This window comes from Tachyglossus aculeatus, chromosome X1 (assembly GCF_015852505.1).
Source record: "Tachyglossus aculeatus isolate mTacAcu1 chromosome X1, mTacAcu1.pri, whole genome shotgun sequence".
NCBI classification, from domain to species: Eukaryota; Metazoa; Chordata; class Mammalia; order Monotremata; family Tachyglossidae; genus Tachyglossus; species Tachyglossus aculeatus.
In genome coordinates this window covers 102,537,923-102,548,949 of record NC_052101.1, presented here as the reverse complement: position 1 = coordinate 102,548,949, position 11,027 = coordinate 102,537,923, and the positions used below count along the sequence as shown (strand labels likewise).

Sequence of the window (11,027 nt, the reverse complement as noted above, 5' to 3'; positions counted from 1 at the left end):
AGATCTCCCCCCCGTCCCCCAGCCCAGGCAGTCCGAACCGAGCTGGTGTGCGCGCCAGTGGGAAAGGGGGTGGCGCGTCCGGGGGTGGGGACAGAAAGGGGGGGGGGGGGGAAGCGGATGATCGTCCAATCAACCGCCAACCCATCAGCTGACCTTCTTTGCTTACACCAGGTGCACGCTGGCTGCGAGCAGCACAAAGCGGAGCGCACAGCACCCAGAGAGGCGGCAGGCAGCGGCGCCACCCGGGTTTAAGGAGGAGAAGGAGGAGCCGCAACAGCAGCAGCAGCAGCAGCCCCGCCGCCGATCCCACCGGGCAACCTTCTTCCAGACTTGGCTAGTGCTGAAGTGGTGGAGGCTGTCACAGCAGAGACCAGCCCCCGCCACCCCACGTCTCCCCCCTTGCCCTCTTTCCACCCCAGTCATCCACCACCTTCGGGGACCGTGGCACCTAGTGTCCCAGGGCAGCAGCAGCTGTTGAATGTGCTGCCGCCTCCCTCTCTTCTCCCCCGTCCCCCAGGTCCCCGCCTCTAGCGCCCCAGCCGGTGCGCCCTGCAGGTTGGGAGGTTCGGTTCGGCCCATCTTCTCCCCCCTCCCCACCCCTTCCCCTCCCTCCCGCCCCCCTTGCCCCCCGCACCATCCTCTGGGGTAAGTGCTCACTCTCCTCTTCGGGCTGGCCAGACCAGGGGGAGGGAGGGTAAGTCGGGGCAAACTTGGCTGGATGGACTCCAGCAGTCCAGGAGGCGGCAGGAGACGTTTGCTGGGATTTGGGGAGTGGAGACAGGGGAGGAGGAGCCACCGTAGAAAAAGGTTTAAAGGAGAAAGCGGAGGACGAGGAGGACGAGGAGAAGGTGGGACACGGGAAGAAGGCTGAAGAGGAGGAGGAAACCGCTGGTCCAGAGAGGAAACCCGCAGCATCTAAATAGGAGGGAGACGGGGGGAAAGGTACAAGGGGAGGGAGGGGGGAGGGAAAAGGCAGAAAAGACAGGGAAAGAGAGCTGAGGAGGGGATAGGAACGGAGGGATGGATGGATGGAAGGAAGGGAAGGAAGGAAAAGCGGCGGGGGGCGGAGGGGGAGAGTGAGGGAGGGGCGAAGAGAGAGATTGGGAGGAAAAACAGGCCAAACGCCAGCCGCGGATGGAAAGAATAGATTTCGGGAGATGGAAGAGAAAACCCAATAGGATGGGAAATCGAGGAGGCAGCCGAAAACGGGGAGATAGGGAAAGACGGGGGGGGGGGGGGGCGCAAGCAAAAAGCAGAGGGAAAATTTCTAGAAAACGTGAGGCATGAAATGGTAAGAAAGCCAAGGAGGCACAAAAAGGTCAAAGAGGAGAAGTAGCAGAAGTGGGGAGAAGAAAAGGTAACCAGGAGGTGAGGAACGACGACACGGCGCGGCGGTACCTTAGGGGCAATTGAGAAGAAGCCTAAGGGGAATTAGGGTCGGAACCAAGGAACGTGCATCCCCATGCATTATTTAGTTCCATTTATTGGCAAATCGATCGTTTTTCCATTGAAGAAGGGGCGAAAAGCCCAGCCAGGGATGCCTGTGATTTTAGGGAAACTCCCGTTGACTCTCCCATGATGCTGAAGGGAAAGGGAATACTGCTGCCAAGCCCTACATCCGAAGAGGCAGCAGGGAAAGTTTGCCAGCAAGTGTCTGTTCCACTGCCTGGAGAGGGGGAGGTGGGAGAGACTGCCAAGCGTTCAGTTCTGGGATCTCGTCTTTATTTTTATCCTCCTCTAAGGTAACTCCATTTCTGAGTAAAATCGGCAAAATGCAAAAGCTCTAGAAGGAAAAGCTCCGCCTCGGTTGCTTGGCAGTCTATCTCTTGGCATTACGATCCCCCCAAAAGCCCGTTTAGGGATGTGTCTAGGAAGCGTGCCTCTTTCTGACCCATAGATTAGACCAGCAGCAAATCCCGATTGATGTGGCTAATGCCATCGCTCCACTCCGACCATCAGAGAAAGAGCCCCTTACACACTCACAGTCGCCACGGTGAAAAGTCTCATTTCTATCATCGACTTTTTCCCCATTTCAGGTCTTAAGAACACGGATGAATAGGGAGTGAGAAAGAGTTGCGGTTTTCGTTTGTGAAAGACGAGGTCATTTTTCTTGCTTTCCTTTAAGCCCTTTCCCTCAGTCTCTCTAGATTATTCTCACCTATTTGTGCTTTGGTATTTATGGCACGCAGCATTTGGTTTCTGAAAATAGCATTCGCAAACCGAGAACATAGAAAGTTCAGTAACTAAGTTTGAACACAATAAATATAGAGTAAAAATGATCTTGTTTGGCTATCAGAAGCATGTGTGTCCCCTAAGTCTCTGATTTGCATGCAAATGTGAGTGTATCCTGGCAGATGTCTTGCCTCATCCATTCACATGAAGGAATTTGAAAACACAAGGAGTCTTCAGTTAACAATAGACCTTAAGAAAATGGCATAAAGGCTCAGTGTGAGTTTTTCTGTTTGGGGATTGTATGGCTTGCTGTCACCTTTATTCAAGAGCCAAATTCTTTCAGTAGTTTTGTGTTGAAAGCTGAAAGTAGTGGTTGCTCTGTACCTGGATGGGTGTGCTTTTCTGGGCTACAAGTGGAAATGTTGTATAGAGGAGAATACAATTTTACTCTAATTTTGATACTTTCAAGTTATTTTACACACCCTAAACTTTACCATTTCATTTTCCAGATCTGACACACTTGTGGAAGGACTTAAAAAAATTACCCAGTTGTACTGTTTATTAACATGGCCCATCTCTTCCCCAGAAATGTAGAATGTCAAATTAGAATTAATCCCCCCACCCCACCACCACCGACTTCATTTTTCTGCAGAAACCCCTGGAATGAAAACTTATCCTATTCCCAACCACCCGGCCATATCAGTAGTTTTAGGGTAACAATGTGAAATGCCAAGGAGGGGAAAGTAGGAGGGCACTTCAGAAGCACCCCAAAGCCAAGGACCTTTTTACTCTCATAACATCAGCTTGATAGACAACACTCTATGTGCACTGTTCACCTCTTTAGCATTGTGAAGCCTTCTAAACAAAAGACTTGCAGCGTGGGCTGCACGTGAGTCTAGGCGATATATACCTACTAACATGCCAACACCAGTTGCCTCTTCCTTTGTGGAATTTCAAACACTCTTCTCAAGAGTAAAAGAGCCTATTCAGTGAAAGGGGGTTAGCTCCTGTATTCTAAAGCTTCATTGAAAGGGGCATAAAAAAGACAGTATTGTGTTAGAGGGTTCAATGTTATGAGGGGGGAAAAAAACAACAGATGTTAGTCTGCTATTTTACATGTTTCTTTAAGTTACTTCGTGCTGGCTCAGTGCCTTTTACCCATCAGGCACTGTTCTCTGCAAAGACAAATGAACTGGATCAAACTTAAATAACTAAATGTTATAGTCCACAAACGATCTATCATTCAGTGGAACACTTACATTTTTGTCAAAGCTGAACAGTCGTCAGAAAGTAACAAATCATTACAATAAAACTTATGTGAATGTGCAAGACTAAGAGTCTGTCTTATGAACTAAAAGAATACCTATAAAATAAATATGACATTTCTAAACCAGACTATAAACCTTTTATTGGAAAGTGAGTAATTGAGGTGTTTGGGAAGAAATCCCATGGTACTTAAAATGAATAAATTTTCACATTTTAAATGTGATTCAGCTTCAGATTATCCTTTTCTTTAGATAACAAGTCTTTTAAAGGTTTCTGGCATTTGATTAAAATAATTAAAGCCTTACATTTTTTCCTACTTTAAGAAAGTTTTAATGATGGTAGGTGCAGTGTCAGAAAAAAGATAGCCTAGTAGCTCCATGTGGGCAGAGAATGTGTCTGTTATATTGTACTGTACTCGCCCAAGCACTTAGTACAGTGCTCTGCACAAAGTCAGTGTTAAATACATGCAATTGATTGATTGATTTTTAAGGGAATTTATCATGTCAAACAACTGTTACTTTGTTTTTGTTTTTCATGGACATGTTGAGCGCTATGTGCCAGGCAGTGTTCTAAGTGCTGGGGTAGATGCAAGATAATCAAGTTGGGCACAGTTACTGTCCCATATGGGGCTCCCAGTCTAAGTAGGAGGATGTAGGATTTAATCCTCATTCTACAAATGAGGGAACTGAGGCAGAGCTGGGATTAGAACCCAGGCCCTCTGACTGAAGACCTGGGAAAGCCTGTAAGACACCTCGCTAAATTTAGTGCTGAGGTTAGCAAAGAGGGTGGGAGTTTTTGTGAACTCTCAAATAATTATCTCATATCAAAGATATTCTGAAGTGATGGTTCTAATAATAATAAATAAATATATATATATATATATATGACTAAACAGAATTTCCTACAATTTCTAGGAAGTTCTAGATGTTGACTAAAAATAGCTCTTTGCAATTACAAATCACCATGATATAGAGAAGCAGAGTGGCTCAATGGAAAGAGCATGGGCTTTGGAGTCAGAGGTCATGGGTTCAAACCCTGGCTCTGCCAATTGTCAGCTGTGTGACTTTGGGCAAGTCACTTAACTTCTCTGTGCCTCATTTAACTCATCTGTAAAATGGAGATTAAGACTGTGAGGCCCGCCGTGGGACAACCTGATCACCTTGTAACCTCCCCAGCGCTTAAAACAGTGCTTTTGCACATAGCGCTTAACAAATGCCATCATTATTATTATTATTATTATTATTATTATTATTATTATTATCATTGTTATTATATTATGCAGGGATTATATGTATTTTGAAGTCGTGGAAAGCACATCAATTTATGAAGGTGAAATTCATTTTTCTAGAACTCCACAATGTTGTTTAAAACATTTTAAGGCAATGAAATAAACAGATTTTCTGTAGAGCTTATTTGAAGTGGAACATAAAGTTTGAACTATTGGTTTAAAATTTTCATTTTGTGGTAAAACCACCCTGAAAATGAAACATTCAGCTTGAGAATGGCACTTCAGTTCTTGGAACAATAGCAGCATCTTATAAATAGAGCTTTTGATTAATATTTAATAAGGGTAGGCATAGGCATCCAAAGACGAAATTATAATTATAATTAAATAGTCAAAATTCTGCATGTGTGTGTGTGTTTCTCATTTTTCTTGGCTCAGTGCAGCATACAATGGAATAATTCTGGGTAAAACTTGACAACATTCATTACTGGTACACTTTAGAGACCAGTGAAAGCATAGGCAATCTTGAGCCATTTTAATTTACGTTGCTTCTTTTAATTTCCCCTGGGTTGAAACATTAATGACATATGTCATTTCTTAAAGTAAATTCATCCTTAGGTACATTTTTGTTTTTGTTTGTTTTTTAAAGGAGCCTGCTGAAGGGTGTGTTTAATTCTTTAAACATTTTTGAAATAAAAAGTCTCATATTGGAAGACAAACTAAAGACAAACTATGGAATGAAGCCATTAATTGTCTAACAAGAGTTAAAACTGACTGGAAACTTTAGGTTTCCTCTGGAGCTAATAATACTAAAGATAAATCTAATAGTCCTCCTATTGTAAGGAGGAACTACAGAAGTGATTCTTAGAAAATGAAATGACCTGCCAATTTTGGTTTTTGAATACAGCTGAACCTGCTCTGAATATTTATTTTAAAGCTGTTAACTGAAAAAAAATCAACTACTTAACAATGCTCTTTTCCATTAAATGTACAGTTTACAGCCAAGAAGCTGAATATGTTTGAAAGCTCTGATTGATATAAATGAGTTATAATTTTCTGATCTAAGCTATCCCAGTTCACATCCGTTATTCTACTGAAAGACATGTGGTCTCCACAGCTGTCCCTTCATTTGTGTATGAAATGGACCCACTGGTGGCATTTATAAGTTACCATAGTTACATGAACAATACACATGTGACACCACATTTTCTAAGCTAAAGGCATTTTGTAGACCTAGAACCAAAGAAAATACATTTAAAGTTTGAAAAAAAGCATATAAAACATTCTTCAATTGATTTCAGAGCAAAGGTTTTCATTAGAAAGTAGGTATCCTTAAGTCTAGGAAAGGTGAATGAGTCATTGGCTAATTAAAAGTTCCACGAATCCCATCTCCAAAAATGATTAACCTCTTAACTGTTACATACATCAAATATTTCATGCCCATTTCTCTGCTGGCCCTTCATAGAGTTATATGCTAGCATAGACTATAAAATTTTCAAGAGGGAAATATTACATTGAGCCTAGCTTCCACCATTACTTCTCATGTAATAGATCCACTGAAGAAATATGCATTTAGGAAAAATAAAATATAGCAACATAAGCAATGATATCCAGTCTAGTAGTCTGTTTCCAAAAGTTGTAACACAATACTTGGAGGAAACACAAGATAACCATACCTAAGCCATCAGAATGGATGTCAAGAACAACCATCTAATATCCCCAACTTTTCCCCTTTCATCTCTAACTCTCTATTTGGTAACCCATTATGAACCATTTAGTCACAGATGCAGCCAAAGTCCTCCTGAACCTACAGATAGCTTTCATCTGTAAAACTTCCTGTGGTATCAGATTCTCTACGCTTACTCAATATGTGAAGTGTTTCCTTTATTTTGAAGACACGGGCTTCAGGATTCAGAACACATCCCTTGTTCTATTGTTTATGGGGTCTGATGAACCATGGCTCTGCTACTCCTCTCTCACCATTCATGATTTGGAAACTTCAATTATGTGGCCCCTTCGCCTTTACCTTTCTAGATTAGAGAATTTTAATTTTCCTCTGAGATATTCTAGTACAGATGCTGCTCCATCCCCCAACCATCGTGGTTGTCCGTCACTGTTCCTTCTCCAACTCTAATATATCATTCTAAAACTATGACAACCAAAATTGCTCACAGAATTCCCAAGTGCAGATGTGCCAAGGTTTTGCAAACTGGCAAAACTATGCCTTTTTTGTAATTTTCTAGTTGATGTCCAACAACAGCTGTCACCCAAGAGACCAATGGTCAATTTATGGGAAAATCTATAATATTCCCAAATCTGTATCCGGAATCATGACTGACAGCTCTGAGCCCATCACGATGTAGTTGTGATTTGAATTCTTTTTTTCCCCAAATGTATTCCTTTGCATTTTCCCACACCAAAGCAGCGCAGAGAACATTTTTTTTCCCAGCCATTCACTCAGCTCCATCTGCGGTTTATCCCCATCTACAGGACATTTGAAAGAGTTTAGAGCCATCGGCCAACTTGAAGAATTCACTGCCCTCCCCATCTTCTTGATTCTTTTTGAAGTTGTTATATAAAACCAGTCACAGCCCCAACCCCTGGGAGACCTTGTTCTTTGCAATTCTCTATCCTAAAATGTGATAGTTATCCCTGCCCTGTGTTTCCAATCCAACAAAACATTCTCTCCAAAAGAAAAGGACTGTGGAACCTTGTCAAAGACCTACTGAAAATCTTCTATCCACAACATTACTGACCTTTTAAAGAACCCCAACAGATTAGTGAGCTATGATTTCCCCTTATAGAAACCAAGTTGTCCTTCTCTCAACTGGTTGTATTTGCTCATTTATCCTAAACTTAATCAATCAATTTATCAGGTATACAATTTGTCAGGTATACAAGAGAGACTCACTGGTGTATAATTCCCAGAATACTCTTGGGTAAGGTGGTCATTTGTAACAATAGGTTACACAATCTTGCCAAGAATTTTCTGCATCTTTCCGATGAAATTCCTTCAGAACTCTAAGGTTGGATGTCTGCTAGTCCCAGTAATGTAGTTACATCTAGTTTATCAATTTGGCCTAAAATATTCAGTGAAGCAGTTGTTCTGAATCATCCTCTTCAAAACAACAAAAAAGCAGTTTGGGCATGGGGATATATCATAGTCTTCAGGGAAAGGCTTAATAGGGGAGATAGGTTGCAGAATTTGTTACATGGATATAATTTCCCCTACTTGAAAAAAAATGATGGTATAATAAAACTATCATTACTATGAACTTTGATTTCATAATAATACTAATTCAAACTTCAGCCAAAATATTTTAATGTCCTGAGTTGCAGAAAGACCTGGCTATATTCTCAATTTAAATTTCACTGATTCTAATATGCCACTTAACCTATCTGAATCAGTTTTTCCATCTGTACAATGGGGTTTTATATAGAGAGAGAGAGACAGAGAGAGAGGGAGGGAGGGAGAGAGAGCGAGCATACAGGGCTAAATGGAGCACCATTTTCCATGCGGATCGGTAATTTTCTTCAAAGGTCAGACAGTAGAAAAAAGAATGAGCACACTGAGTTTTCAGAAGAAAAACTGCACAATTAAAATGGGGGAAGACTGGCTTTATGTTTCCTCTCTAAACTGCAATCTCCTTCTGGGCAGGGATCACATCTACCAACTCCATTGTATTGTGCTAAGTACAGTGCTCGGCACACAGTGAGTACCCAATAAATATCACTGATTGATTGATTTGTGAATGTTATAAATTGCAAGAAGAATAGCGATGTGCCTTATAGTTTTAAAACCCCACAACGCTGGAATACAATAATCTGAGTATGGTATCTTGGAACCAAGGGGTAATCCTCACATTTTACTCCACAGTTATCAGTCGCTTACTAGATTATTTCAATTATGTGTGACATAGCTATGAAGAATGGAAGAAAATTCAAAGGAAAGTCACAGAGTAAAAATGAAGGGTGTGGATAAATTCATGGCCAAAAAATCCATAATGGCCTACAAGAGGAAATTGTTAGGCACCTTATATTAACATCCACAAGGAAATCATACTTCAGAATGTTCCTTTAAGAATCCCGATGTCACTGATTCCACAGAATACTAGGATGGGCATTTTGTTGGTAGAACCCAGGAATGGCATTTCTTATGGTTATGTGTAAGAGAAACAGGGATAATTAAGACTGGAGTAGCAGTAGCATGCACTGAACAACTATTGTGTGCAGAGCACTGAACTAAACACTTGGGAGAGTGAAATAGTGGAAAGAGCATGGGCCAAGGAGTCAGAAGGACCTGGGTTCTAATCCCAGATCTACCACTTGTCTGCTGTGTGACCTTGGGCAAGTCACTTAACTTCTCTGTGCCTAAATTCCCTACCTCATCTGTAAAATCGGGATTAAGACTATGAACCTCATGTGGGCTAGAGACTGTATCCAAATTGATTAGTTTATATCCATCCCAGTGCTTAGTAATAATAACAATAATTATTATTATGGTATTTGTTAAGCACTTAACTATGTGTCAAGCACATTGGGATTTGGGGAGGGGAGTGGGGAGCCACTGAACCACAGCATCCAGCAAGGACCCAAGAAACAGCAGTGATGATATCACCACCTGTGATCTCTCTGGCTCCAAGGGGCAGAGTGTAGAGGTCCAGATGTGGCTGCCCTCTCTCTCTCTCCAAAAAGCCAAAGACTTCATCCCTTTGGTGATAACCTCACAGAGGCAACTTACCTCACTACCCCTATGGGGTTGGTGCATAAGATTGGTAGTAATGGAATTAAAATGAAAAATAAATGATTATATCACCTATGTAAATCAATACATGCATATATGCCATGGATGGCTGTTGGGTTGACACAAACAGAGAGCTGGAAATCAGGTAGGGAATGTCTAGCTGGAGGAGGTGGCCTTTCAGGAGGGATTTGAAGATGAGGAGGGATGTGGTTAAGGAGAGAAAGTTATATCAGTTCTCAAGGATGATTTTCAGTCTTTAATGAGAACAGTATAGTCTGTTCTTGCACTCCCAGCATAAAAATAGGGCATAGGGTTAAGTCTTTAGTACACTGCTCTGCATACAGTAAGTGCTCAATAAATATCATTGATTGATTGATTGATAGTTAAGCTGGGTTTGAAGACAGACCAGAGGTGGAGAAGCAGGAATATGCTTGTAGCAATTCCGCTATTAATGGTGTCACCTCTTTGCTTCCTTTCCAACAACTCCAATTTCCCCCCTCCCAGACCCACAACACTTATGTATATATCTGTGACATTTATTTGTATTGATGTCTGTCTCCCCACCTCTAGACGGTAAGCTCGTTGTGGGCAGGGAATGTATCTGTTTATTGTTGTACTCTCCCACATGCTCTGCACACAGTGAGCACTCAATAAATAGGATTGAATGACTAAAGAGAAGAAATGCTTTGGGAGAGCTCAGGCAAGAAGTGGACAGAAAGGAGCCATTGGCTTTATGATGATAATAATAATTATGGTATTTGTTAAGCAATTACTGTGTACCAGGCACTTTACTAAGCGCTGGGGTGGATACACACACACAAATCGGTTTGGACCCAGTCCCTGTCCCACATGGGGCTCACAGTCTTAATCCCCATTTTACAGATGAGGTAACTGAGGCACTGTGACTTGCCCAAGGCCACACAGCAGACAAATGGTGGAGCCAGGATTAGAACCCATGACCTATGCCATTCCTAAATACCTGGTATAGTACTATACATACAGAAGACATTTAGTGCATATGCTGTTAATGATAGTGTTGGGGATAGGAGACTTCTTTGTTAAATTGCTGAGCCCACAACCAAACACTTATTTGCTCTCTACATCTCCTATTTTCTCAAAACAATGATGCAATGATAATGATAATAATAAGAATAATAAGAATAAGAATGTATTTCTTAAGCACATACTATGTGCCAAGCAATGTACTCAGCACTGAAGCAGATACATGATAATAAGATTGGACACCATCTTTGTCCTACATAGAGCTCACAGTCTAAGTAGGAGTGAAAACAGGTATTTAATCCCAATTTTATAGATGAGGAAACTGAAGCACAGAGAAGTTAATGACTTGCCCAAGGTCACACAGCAGGCAAGTAGCAGAGCCACAATTAGAACCCATATCCCTTGACTTCCAGGCCTGTGCTCTTTCTATTAGGCCATGTTGCTCCTCTATGACCTCTAAAGGAAGAACTCTGAGTAAAATATAAGGAAGGAGTCTCTGAAATTAGAATGTGTTTTCACGAGAGACTGTAAAATCCTCTCATTTCCAGGGAAGGACTGTCTAAACATGGTCCTGAAGAGAGGTAAGGGGATGGACTAAGATTCCTTTATATGGTGTCT

General features: G+C 41.8%; 1 protein-coding gene across 1 annotated transcript in view; it reads left to right on the top strand.

Moving 5' to 3' along the window:
- Positions 1-823: 823 nt before the first annotated feature.
- LRRN1 (leucine rich repeat neuronal 1) overlaps positions 824-11,027 on the top strand; it is a 49,982-nt gene continuing 39,778 nt past the window's right edge. The window contains exon 1 of the mRNA XM_038772567.1: positions 824-942. The gene's annotated coding sequence lies outside the window, so the exon portion shown is untranslated. The remainder of the gene's footprint in view (positions 943-11,027) is intronic.